Raw genomic sequence first — 13454 nt, 5'->3', positions numbered from 1 at the left:
TAATAGGGAGAAACACAAAACTTTCCAGCTAAAATAAGGAACAAGTCAATAATGTCTCCTCTTACCACTCTTTTCCAAGTTATGCGTGTGTGCGCTCAGTCATGTCCAACTCTTTTGTGACCCCATGGACTGTCACCCACAAGGCTCCTCTTGTCCATGGGATTGCCTAGCCAAGAATACTGGAGTGGGTAGCCACTCCCTTCTCCAGGGGATCCTCCTGACCCAGGGATTGAACTTGCATCTTCTGCATTGGCAGGTGGCTTCTTTACCACTAGCGCCACCTGGGAATTCCTTCCCAAGTTACACGGATTGGTAAGTAAGAAATCAAACTTTTTTCACAGATGGCATTATCGACAATGTAGAAAACCCCCAAAGAATCAACAACAAAGACTCCTGGAGCTAATAAGCAATGATAGCAAAGTTGCAAGACACAAGATTAATGTGCAAAAGTTACTCAATTCCCTAAACACCAGTAATAAATAAGTGGAATCAGAAATTTAAAATATATTACCATTTATATTAGCACTCCCCACAAAACGAATTACTTATATATAAATCTAAAAAAGTTTGCTCAAAATCCATTATGAGGAAAATGCCTCATATTTGTGACCAAAGACATCAAAGGAGAACTAAATAAATGGAGAATTATTCCACATTCATGGAAATACAGATTCAATAGTGGCAAGATGTCAGTTCTTCCCATGATGATCAATAGGCTCAACACAATCTCAATCAAAAGCTAGCAAGGTATTTTGTGGATATCAACAAACTTACTCCAAAATTTATATGGAGAGCCAAGAGACCTAAAAGAGTCAACTTAATACTGAAGAACAAAGCTGGAGTACTATTTTCTACTCAGTTTTGCTGTGAGCCTAAAATGCTCTAAAAACAGTTCATTAATTTATTTGTTTAAGGAGTGAGTCCTTCTCTTTCCTTGTAATGATCTGATCTATTCCCAGAGCTTCCTCTCCACCCATGCCACTCTCCTGAATTCCACCTGGATAGCAGAAAGTCTTCTCAGACTCAGCATGCCTAGTACTGAATGCTTGGTCTTCCTTCTCTCAAATTTTCTTCTCCAACAATCTTCCATATCTCACTAAGTGTCTACTCCATTGTTCTAGTTGCTCAGACCAAAATCCTTGGCATCATCCTTGACTCTCATCCTTTGCCATATTCCCCTTCCAATTCCACTTCCAATAAGTGAGCAGAAAATCTGGTCACTTATCATACCTTTAGCATTATATTACTTTGGTTCAAGTCACCCCAACCTATCCTCAAACTGGTCTCTACTGTTCCAGCTCCCCTTGCAATTCTATACTCCACAAAGCACTCAGATTGATCCTTATGAAACAGAAATCAGATCACATCATTTCACTCTTCAAACCTTCTAAGGCTTTTCCTCTCACTCAATAGCCTTACAATATCCTCTCAAAATGAGTGGAATAGCCCTAACCCTCCAACACACCTTCTTACTTATGTGACCCTGTTTCTTATTATTCACTCCCACTCATTCATGCTATTCTCATCACAAGGACTGTTTTGTGATTCCTAGCAAAACGTCTCAAAAAGGTACCACCTCAGGACCTCTATACTTGCTGTTCTCTATTCCCATAAAGCTCTTCCTCCAAATAGTTTTCTCATCTCTTAAAACTCTTTGCTGACACTGTCTTCCCTGATCACTGCCCTCCAAAAGACTCTATTCACCTACTGATGAATATCTATAGATGCTCCACTATTCACTTTTCCTACTTTGCATTTCTCTAAAGAATACAACACTGTAACTCTACTCACATACACATATACACATGCACACACACACACACACACACACGGAGCGCACATACACCCACATATTACTTACTTATGTTTATTTTCTTCCTCCCTCAAATAGGATGTTAGCTCCTTGAGGACAGAAATGTCCAGTAAAATACAAATATTTTATTCAATGCTATATCCTGAGTGCTTAGAATAATACCTGGCAATTGAGAGGCACACAAACATTTGTTGAATGATAACCATATACTTATGTCAGTCTTAGGGGAAGGGCTTGGGAAATGGGGTTATGACAGAGCACGCCTGAACTTAACTTCAAAAAATTCTTCTAAATGAAAAAAGGTAGAAAAAAACACAATTGTGCAACCATAAGAGGTAGCTGGAGTCCTGAACTTTAGTAACCAGCATTACTAAACTTGAAAAATCCATAGAGTTCATGGCCTATTTAAGTTCCACTGAAAAGTAGTGTGCAAACAAACCTCCCTTACAGAGTGTTCCTTCAACTTCTCCCCTCTCACATTTAGATTTACTTTTCTTAACTCATTCTTTCCCCCTCTATTCTCTTGGTGCCTGATTCTAGGCCCTCCTGCTCTCTGGATCCAGTTCTCTGTTTTATCAATTATATCCCCTTAGCATTACACCTTCAAACATTCCAGTAGGCTTTTCACCCCTTTCACAATACAGTTTTCTTGATCCCTTAAAATTCTCAAACTCCAGTTTTTTTTCTTCCCTTCTTCCTTCATCAACAATTAAAAAAAAATATTTTTCACTGCTTCTTCTTCCTGACCAGCATTATTCAAAGAAGTGGTTCTTAACTAGAGTGTACATGAAACCCTCCTGGCATTTTTTCATGCCAGGTTCTACACTCTGAAATTCTGACTTGATCAGTTTGCACTGGGGAGACACTTTAGACAACACACTAAACCTAAGTGTGTTGGTGAAAACTGCTCCCTAACAGAGTCTAATGCACACCCCCATATTAAGAACTATTATCTCAAAGATCTGCCATATGTTGTTTTTCTTTTTTTCTGGTCATAATAATGTTAATATTCTACCAATTGAGGAGTATAATTAGATCAACTCTTGTACCTGACACACATGAAAAACAAATAAAAAGGCTCCAATCAGAACACAAATCCAACTGTGTTCTCTCAGTTTTATCCTTTCTGAACTTTCCAAGGCATCCAATACCACCAATTTTAAGCATGCTCCTCTCTTCGGTAACATCTTGGTCTTTTGGTTTCGGTCTTCCCTCCTCCCTGCCAATCTGTCTTAATGCCATCTAAATCAGTGCCACTCAATGTGGATCCGAGGGTAGGCAGCAATACCATCATTTGGAAACTTACAAGACATGAATATTCCTCAGGCCCCATTCCAGACATCAGAAATTCGAGGGATGGGGTCCAGAAATCAATGAATTCTTGTGATTATTAGGCACGCTGATGTCTGCAAACCAGTGTGCTGCTGCTGCTGCTAAGTCACATCAGTCGTGTCCAACTCTCTGTGACTCCAGAGACGGCAGCCCACCAGGCTCCACCGTCCCTGGGATTCTCCAGGCAAGAACACTGGAGTGGGTTGCCATTTCCTTCTCCAATGCAGGAAAGTGAAAAGTGAAAGTGAAGTCGCTCAGTCGTGTCCAACTCCAGCGACCCCATGGACTGCAGCCTACCAGGCTCCTCCATCCATGGGATTTTCTAGGCAAGAGTACTGGACTGGGGTGCCATTGCCTTCTCCGAACCAGTGTGCTAAGCCACCTGTTTTTGGAAATATGGGAGGAATCTACTCACAGGACTGAAGCATGATGTCAACACATTCATATTTTGAAGTTAACTGTTACTGTAGTTGTCATGTGTGTTTGTTTAGTCGCTCAGTCATGTTGGACTCTTTGTGACCCCATGGACTGTAGCCCACAAGACTCCTCTGTCCATGGGGATTCTCCAGGCAAGAATATTGGAGTGGGTGGTCATGCCCTCCTCCAGGGGATTTTTCCAATGCAGGGATTGAACCCAGATCCCCCGCACTGCAGGCAGATTCTTCATCGTCTGAGCCACCTGGGAAGCCTATGGTGGGCTTAAGTAGGTGTCCTAAGAAATGGCAATTACAAATAATTGTAACTACTGTTTTCAGGGCAATTAGTATGTGCTAGATACTTTGATAAACTGTTAACACACCTGATCTCACTTACCAGGTGTTGTAATCATTATTTTTCAGGTAAGGACACTGAAATTTTGAAACAGAAGTTTAAACTCTTGCCTCCAAATTTGACACCATTGACCACCATATCACTGTCTCCTGCAAAGACTCAGAAAGAAAGAGTCTTGAACAGAACCCTAAGAAGACGACTCAGTGGAAGTGACTGAGGTTGACTGGTCAAAGAATCAGAGAAGAAACCAGAAATAGGGAAGTCAGTCTAGGTGAGGAAAGTTTTAAACAGAAAGCCTTAATCACAGTGGTTGGGAAAATTTTTTTCAGTAGTCTACAGACCACAAAGGATGTAGAACTTTATTATTTTTTTTTTTTGAAGTTTTATGGAGGCTACTCATTCTGAGTCCCAAGTTTTACTGACAAAACCAAACACTAACTTGGATTGTTTTGGGGGGGGATAATGGTTAATATTATTTATATATATTTATATTTAAAGTGACATGAAGAAAAAAAGTTTTTACATTTAGGTGGAGAGGGGATAAATTAAATGAAGGGAGAAAACTTAGAAATGTACTAAGAGCCAGAATAGGTTTTCTGCCTTTCCTTAAAAAAACTTTTTATTAAGATTTATCTTATTTAAAAAAGAATAAAAAATTATATATATACTGGAGTGCAGCTGATTAACAATGTTGTGATGGTTTCAGGTGGACAGCAAAGGGACTCAGCCATACATATACATGTATCTGTTCTCCCCCAAACTCCCCTCCCATCCAGGTTGCCAACCAAGCAAGATTCTGACTCATTTTTAAAACTAAAGTATCAATTTTATTCACTTATAAACTGAGTAACCATTTGCTCATGATATTCTCTCCAATGGGTAAATCCATTTAGCAGAGGAAAGCCAGCTGTTGGGGTGAGGAGCTTGAATTTTAACAAGCAAAAGGAAGATAATTTCTGTTATTAGCTAGAGGTGACTGGAAGGCCAGGGATGCTGGTGGTGTTAAGAGAACTTGTAGGCAGAAAAGTCAGGCCAAGTCTACTGAGGGCACTGTGCTGTGAAGAGATTCCCTAGCCAAATGTTTAAGTCACCTTATGATTTTGGAGGAGTATAATACAACTGATTAGTCTAACTGGTCTAATCGGTTATAGCTTCTTTACTTACATTACCCTCCAGAAGATGCCATCTAGTCAGCCTGATCTGCTTACGAATTTCCTAAATTCCAGTGGCACTCTATTTGTGTCTTTCTACAAATGATTAATCATTTTGCGTTGACTTTTCACTTGTTTTGGTATCAGAAATCAACCTTTAAAAAAATAATCAGCCTTTTTCTGATGTTTACTTCGCCTATATATATATATATACAAAGCTTTTATACCTTTTTAAGAAGAGTATATAAGTGAAAGTCACTCAGTCGTGTCCGACTCTTTGCGATCCCATGGACTATACAGTCCATGGAATTCTCCAGGCCAGAATACTGGAGTGGGTAGCCTTTACCTTCTCCAGGGCATCTATCTTCCCAACCCAGGGATCTCCACAGACTAATACATGGAAACATATTTCCGTGTTTATTTCCTATCCATATTCTAAATAATGGTGTTCAAACACTATAATTTCAGCATTCTGAATTTCTTCTATTATCCCATGAGCCTTATGTGATGTGAATTACTATCTTTCTAATAACACTTATTAACATCTAACTGTAAGTGCATTTATTAGGTACTGAGTACATACCCAGCAGTCCTAGGTACTGGGATAACACAATAGACTGAGGTTCCAGTAACAAGAGAAAAAAGGCCAGTAGTGTCAGCTTGACAGAAAAGGAGGTGATTAATACATTCTGAGTGCATACGTGTTCAGTCGTATCTGACACTATGATACCCCCATGGACAGGGAGCCACCAGGCTCCCTGTCCATGGGATTTTCCAGGCAAGAATACCAGAGTGGATTGCCATTTCCTCCTCCAAGGGATCTTCTCCATCCAGGGATTGAACCCGCATCTCCTGCATGATAGGTGGATTTTTTTTTTTTTTTTTTTTTAACCACTGAGCCACCTGGGAAGCCCAATACATTCTGAAAGATTTGGCCAATTTTTTCCAAGTACTGAACTGGGCTGAATCTGAAAGGATAAATAGAAGTTCATCAGGCACTGGAAAAGGGATGTATCCCTAATACTTCTCTCCCCAAATTTGGTAATGTTAGTGGCATTTAACTTAAAATAACAGAAAAAGAAAGAGTAAAATGACAATAATGCAAGAAGAAATCCTCCACTTTACGATCTGGGGGTTGGGACTGTGCCTTTAAACACATTTCAGATCTGAAAGTAAATGTTTATAAAACAGTATTCAGAAGCAGGGGAAAGGGGTGGAGGAGGAAGAAGCTCAGTTTGTTTTATTGTATTAAGTTAAACAAATGAGTAAAAATATCAACATCTATGCTTGGGAACACATATAACTACTTTCCATAAAAACCCTATGCTTGAAAATGAAAGCCTCAGAACCTTATCCTAAATTACAAGAGTTGCCCTGGTGTTTTATATCCCCAATGTAATTTTGCCTGTGCACACACACACACACACACACAAATCCATTCTTAATTGAAACAATCAACCACGCCCTAACCAGCTTCCACTTACCCTGACTTTCACACCTCCACATCCTTCAAAGTTTGGCTGAATTTATACTAGGACTATCTCAAGGCATTAATTTAGCTCTAAGTTTTGACACACCACCTCTTCATTCTTCCTTTCAATTATTTCCTCTTAAATTCCATTAGTTTCCCATTTCTCCTTAAGGGACACTTAGAAATACATCAACAGCACAATTACAAAACCAATGGCTGCAGCCAGTCTGAACACACACACTAATTTCCACTCACATCCCTCTTGAGGCTGTTTCTACCAATAATCAAAATCAGCGGACCAGAAAGGAGGAAAAAGCTGAGGCAGGAGGGTTGTTGCCTTCCACTCCCCCCATGTCTGCCCCCCACTTTCGCTCCCCCGTCCCCCAAGGCTGCACCGAGACCTTGTGCGCTCCCCCTTCCACCGACTCGCCCCCGCTGTCACCCGCTACTGCCTAGAAAACAGTCCTAGCCTTTGTTAAAATGTCCATGAGCACAATGTACCAGAAGACGGACACATTCCCGGGGGCGGGGTGAAGAAAGTCACACGAGTGCCACGCCCTCCTTGGCACAAACCTGGGGCGACAGCCCACCTCCTCCAAATCCTCTCCCCCCGCGATGAGGAATGTTCCTGGCAACTCTGCACTCCAGGACGGCAGCGCGGGGGAAGGGATGGGCCCGGGACGCCCGCCGCTCAGGGGCACTAAGCGGGGGCTACTAAACTTGAAGCTGGGACACCCTCCAGAGCCCTTGGCGAGCCTCCCGGTCCTGCCAAGCCTGAGTCCAGACTTTCAGCCTCCGCAGCCCTTTCCTTCAATTTCTCCTCTTCCACATATCCTCGCCCGCTCCTGCCACCACGCACTCTTGCTCCCCACGCAGCAGGAGCCGGACACCCTCCGGCAGCGCGGCCAATCCCGCTGCCGCACGTCTGGCAGGTTTCTCCTTACGGGACCGACGGCTGTCCCGGCCGTCACCTGCACACACTCCAATCCCTCTCGGGACGCCCAGCCCGAACCACATTCTGCGGCTGCGAGCCCCGTGTGCCCAACACACTCACCGCGCGCCCCGCGCCGCTACTCCGCACTCTGTCTGCCGCCAACGGCGCCTGCGCGCTACCACCTCCACCGAGCCGGGTGGGAGCCTGGAGCCTGGAGCCAGGAGCCTGGAGCCAGGAGCCGACGGGAAGGGCTGTGGAAAGCGGCGGAGGCGGGGCCCGGGAGGAGTTAGGAGAGGCAGGGCGGGGCCAGGCAGGTTGGGAAACCGAGGGGCGGAGCCCGCCGCTGGGGTACGGAAGACCTAAGGCTTGGGGCACTGGGTTAGAGCTTTCCAGTCTTGAGATCTGTTTATAAATAACACTGGCATGAGAAGTCATTGAGGACCCTGGGTGCACCCCATGCACACTCACACTCCAGAAAACCCAGCTCGGCGCGGGGCCAAGCTAGCCACCCCAGGCGTCAGCACGCCTCTCCCAGGAACCACTCTGGGTCCTCATTACCCTTTCACCTTTTCACATGCCTGGCTCCCCACACGTTATTCCGCCCACTGGCCTCTCGACTCGTCGTGCACGGTCCTTGGCGCTCCAGAGGCGAGCCGCATGGAAATTTCTCACCCACAGACTGTCTGTGCAAGGCACCCTAGTTAACACATCTATGCTGTGTGAGGCCAGAACAGGGTTGGTGACTTTCCAACCGTTGCCCACTGTTACAGCACAGCCCTTTCCCGGAGAACAAACTCTTTTGCTGTTCTGGCCTTTTGCTGACAACGTCTGCTTTTTCTTTAAAAAAAAGAAAGAAAGAACGAAAAGAAAAGTCTTAAACAAACCTACCCAAATATCTTGGGAAGAAGAACACATGTCAAATAAGACCCATCTCTGACCCTGCTTCTTTAGGGAGCCACTTCAGGATTTGAGCCTTCTTAAAAGCCCCTCTGAGAAACAGGAATATTCAGCGTGTGTAGCCCTGTGAATTTTGCTCTACTGGCTTCAGGTTTTTCTGGCAGTTAGCATTTTAAGAAGCCTAACTTGATTATTATTCCATGCTGCATGCGTGCTTAGTTTTTAAGTTCTATGCTTTTCTGTTTAAAATCTGGTCGGCTGTGGTATTCCACGTGCCTTCAGATCAGTTATTAAAATAAACATACCTGAGTGGAATCCAAGTGAATTGGCCTGTGGGCCTGAAGTGACTTATTCCAAATTACTTTTCTTCTTTTTACTTGAGTTATGATGGAACTGAGAAACAACTGGCTATTAAGAATAATAGAATTGCCACAGGGCCAAAGCAATAGTCCTTCACACCAAGTATTTTGACTGAAAAGGGAAAGGAACATTTTTGGTGAGAGACCGGTCATTGCCCTTAGAGATCTGAATATCCTGAATTTCTTTCCATTAACCTTTGTGGTTCTTCTGTTTGTGTATTTTTACAAACCAGACTATCTGAACTCATTTCTGTTTTGCATGTGTCAAATAAGCAGATGGGGATTTCAGTGAGGACAGACTGCAAGAGGGTATGTATATTGGTAAGTGTAGACACAGACTGTATAGGCTAGATAATCTGTAACTGCTTGGAAGTAGGAATTTGTCCTAGTCATTTTTCACTGGTAAAATGTTTCACATACAGAAGGTGCTAAAAGAAAAAAAAAAAAAACACTAACCCTGCATTGATAAAGATAATTTTTACATCTTTAATAGATGCATATGTTTGTTCACTTTCATTTGATTACTGGATTTATTACTTTATGTCCAAATTGATCTGAATATTTTGATTGGATGCAGAGTTTCAGAGAACACTAAGGAGAAATAAGAAGGCCTTCTTAAATGAACAATGCAAACAAATGGAGGAAAACAATAGGAGAAAGACTAGAAATTTCTTCAAGAAAATTGGAGATATCAAGGCAACATTTTATGCAAGGATGGGCATGATAAAGAACAGAAACGGTGAGGACCTAAGAGACACAGAAGATATTAAAAAGAGGTGGCAAGAATACACAGAAGAACTGTACCAAAAAAAACATCTTAATGACTCGGATAACTATGATGGTGTGGTCACTTACCTAGAGCCAGACATCCTGGAGTATGAAGTCAAGTGGGCCTTAGGGAGCGTTACTACCAACAAAGCCACTGGAGGTGATGGAATTCCAGCTGAACTATTTAAAACCCTAAAAGATGATACTGTTAAACTGCTGCACTCAATATGTCAGCAAATTTGGAAAATAGCAGTGGTCACAGGACTGGAAAATATCAGATTTCTTTCCAATCCTAAAGAAGAGGAACACCAAAGAATGTTCAAATTACTGTACGATTGTGCTCACTTCATATGCTAGCAAGGTTATGCTCAAAATCCTTCTAACTAGGCTTCAGCAGTAAATGAACTAAGACCTTCCTTCTAACTAGGCTTCAGCAGTAAGTGAACTAAGACCTTCCAGATGTACAAGCTGGGTTTCAAAGAGGCAGAAGAACCAGAGATCAAATTGACAACATTCATTGGATCATGGAGAAGGCAAGGGACTTCAAGAAATACATCTACTTCTGCTTCACTAACTACACTAAAACCTCTAAATGTGTGGATCACAAAAAACTGGGGAAAATTGTCAAAGAGATGAGAGTACCAGACTATCTTACCTGTCTCTTGAGAAACCAGTATGCAGGTCAAGAAGCAACAGTTAGAACCAGACATGGAACAACAGACTGGTTCAAAATTGGGAAAGGAGTATGACAAGGCTGTATATTGTCACCCTGCTTATTTAACTTATATGCAGAGTATATCATGCGAGATGCTGGGCTGGATGAATCACAAGCTGGAATCAAGATTGCCGGTAGAAATATCAACAACCTCAGATATGCAGATAACATGACTCTAATGGCAGAAAGTGAAGAGGAACTAAAGAGCCTCTTTTTGAAGGTGATAGAGGAGAGTGAAAGCATTGGCTTAAAACTAAACATTCAAAAAACTAGGATCATGGCATCTGGTCCCATCACTTCATGGCAAAGAGAAGGGGAAAAAGTGAAAAGAGTGATAGATTTCGTTTTCTTGGGCTCCAAAATCAATGTGGGTGGTGACTACAGCCATGAAATTAAAAGACACTTGCTCCTTGGAAGGAAAGCTATGACAAACCTGACAGCATATTAAAAAGCAGAGACATCACTTTGCCAACAAAGATCCATATAGTCAAAGTTATGGTTTTTCCAGTGGTCATGCATGGATGTGAGAGTTGGACCATACAGAAGGCTGAGTGCCAAAGAATTGATGTTGTCAAACCGTGGTGCTGTAGAAGACTCTTGACAGTCCTTTGGAAGCAAGGAGATCAAACCAATCAACCCTAAAGGAATTAACCCTGAATACTCATTGGAAGGACTGATGCTGAAGCTGAACCTCCAATACTTTGACCACCTGATGAAGAGCGGACTCACTGGCAAACACCCTGATGCTGGGAAGGATTGAAGGCAAAAGAAGGGAGTGTCAGAGGATGAGATGGTTAGACTCAATGGACATGAATTTGAGCAATTCCAGGAGATAGTGAAGTTGAGAGGAGCCTGGCATGCTGCAATCCATGGGGTTGCAAAGAGTCGGACACGTCTTAGCACTGAACAACTATAATTGGTAATTTGGTATTTATTAGCACTTCAAGAATTTGATAAAATATGTTCAAGAAAAAAATATAAAGATTTAAATTACAAAATATTAAATGATGTAGCCAATGTCTCAGCAGTAAAGAATCTGCCTGCAATACAGGAGACATGAGTTCAATCCTTGGGTCAGGAAGATCCCCTGGAGGAGGAAACCCACTCTAATATTCTTGCCTGAAAAATCCCACAGACAGAGTAGCTTGGCAGGCTACAGTCCAGTGGGTCACAAAGAGTTGGACACGACTGAGCACAGCACACAACAAAGCAGAAAAATATGAAAAACACTTGTTATAATAAAATATATTGAGGGTATATATATATTATGGAAACTCTCTTTGGCGGTATGCCTCTCAGATCTTCCTTCAAGAAACAAAATTGTTGTTCAGCTACAAACAGTAGGTGTAGCTGGCAGGCTCCAGTTAAATCATCTTCAGGATGCACCTCAGCTTTTGAGGTGGGAAGGGGTTATGCATGCTTGATGGGTAACTCCCCACCATGTGAATGAGCATGGTGGGGCACTAGAGCCTGGCCATTCCTGCCCAAGGTGAGACTCAGTCTAAGGAACAATCTTTGCTCTGGAGCTCCGTTGGGTTCGCTGAAACTTGATCAGATCTGTGTTTTGTTGTGAAATTTTCTCTGACGTGCTTCCTCCTCACTTTCCTTTCAAAAGTGTCAAATCAGCATCTTAGGACCAAGGTTTTCTCTGCCCAAGCCTTCCTCCCCCATTTATCTTTCAGAGATGTTACTTTTCCATCCTTCCCCCAAACCTCTTATAATCCTGTCTCAGATTTAAATTTCTGGAGGTCCCAAACAGGCATACTCTCTAAGCTCTAACTGCATTAAATTTGGATGATCTTTTTGGTGGCTAAACAGTTCTCAGGTGTTGGAAAAGGATAGTCAATATTAATATGGTCCTGTCAATACTAGAATAAAAGTTAAAATAATTATTATACATATAAGTTGTACTTCATATTCTTTTATTCCCCAGGCTAATTGTCTAGTTTCTGATTAAACAGAATGAGGACTACACAAAAGGTATTCACAGACCCTGATCTTCATGCCAAAGAGCAAGATCTGTGATGAGAATTTGACTAGGGTGTGGTCACCCAGGACTATGCCTTAGGGCACCAGCATTTCTTTAGAGGCTGAAAAATTGTACATACCTTTTTAAAAAATAGCTCCCTTTCAAAGAGCTAATGCCACCGATTCTGACATTCATTCCTTCCTGCCAGTCTCTCTACCCACCTCCCCACAAAATGAATAATTACAGCTAATATTTGTTGAGTACTTGCATGCTGGCCACAGTGCTATGTTCTTTACATGTTTATTCCATGTAATCATCACTTCTACCTATTACATTTTGGTTCTATTATTATTCCTGTTTTGCAAATAGCAAACCCAAGGCTAGGAAAGGTTAAGCACTGTACCTAAGATCATGGCTGCCAAGGGTCAAGGACTAGATTAGAATCTAGTAAGTGTCAAATCTTAATTCACTCAGCTCTGAGAGTTTAAGTATCTTCACCTACATATAGAATGGATTTGGGACTAGAATGCAAGTCTTCGGAAACCTCATTTTGTGCTATTGCTTCTAAATCACAATTATCTCATTTAAGGCTCAGAGTTATGACTCTTAATCTAAGACGTTGGAATTCTGAAATCTTTTAGTCAAACAAACATCCTGCTTTCAGATGGAAAAATCAATGCAACGTTCAAGTGATTTTGTACTTGCCCTATATTTAGTCTGAATGTTTGTTGGTCATTTTGCCTTCAGCTCTAACATGTCTTTAGTTTCATCACAATCTGAGTTGATTTTCCTAAATCCATCATCACTGGAAAAAGAGGGACCAAGTCTCTTTTTATCCTTGGGAAGAAGCCCAAGGATAAGGACTTTTTTAAGTCCTACCTTAATAAATATTGCTGTTGTTCTGTCACTAAGTCGTGTCTGACTCTGTGACCCCATGGACTGCAGCATGCCAGACTTCCCTGTCTTTCACTATCTCCTGGAGTTTGCTCAAACTCATGTCCATTGAGTTGGTGATACCATCCAACCATCTCATCCTCCGTCACCCCCTTCTCCTCCTGCCCTCAATTTTCCCGAGCATCAGGGTCTTTTCCATAATAAATATTATTGTACAATATTTACTTCCTTCCTATTAATCTTCCCTTTTGATCAACAGCTGCGGACTTTCCCTAATCTGACCCTCAAAATAGAGAATGTTTTTCCCCCCAATAATCACAAAATTTCCATATAAGACATTTTGAGAAAAGCCCAATTCCTAGTTAATAGAACATTTAGAT

At 42.0% G+C, this 13454-nt stretch overlaps 1 protein-coding gene and 1 pseudogene across 1 annotated transcript in view; both read right to left on the bottom strand.

The window, feature by feature from the left end:
• LOC139181338 (transcription factor E2F6 pseudogene) overlaps positions 1 to 7652 on the bottom strand; it is a 68965-nt pseudogene extending 61313 nt beyond the window's left edge.
• Positions 1 to 7671, bottom strand: part of PRRG1 (proline rich and Gla domain 1) — a 143416-nt gene extending 135745 nt beyond the window's left edge. Inside the window, exon 1 of the mRNA XM_070784442.1 lies at positions 7593 to 7671. The gene's annotated coding sequence lies outside the window, so the exon portion shown is untranslated. The remainder of the gene's footprint in view (positions 1 to 7592) is intronic.
• Positions 7672 to 13454: the final 5783 nt, after the last annotated feature.

Source organism: Bos indicus, chromosome X (assembly GCF_029378745.1).
Source record: "Bos indicus isolate NIAB-ARS_2022 breed Sahiwal x Tharparkar chromosome X, NIAB-ARS_B.indTharparkar_mat_pri_1.0, whole genome shotgun sequence".
NCBI classification, from domain to species: Eukaryota; Metazoa; Chordata; class Mammalia; order Artiodactyla; family Bovidae; genus Bos; species Bos indicus.
Note: the sequence above shows the minus strand (reverse complement) of the source record. Positions and strands in the feature narration are given on the sequence as shown.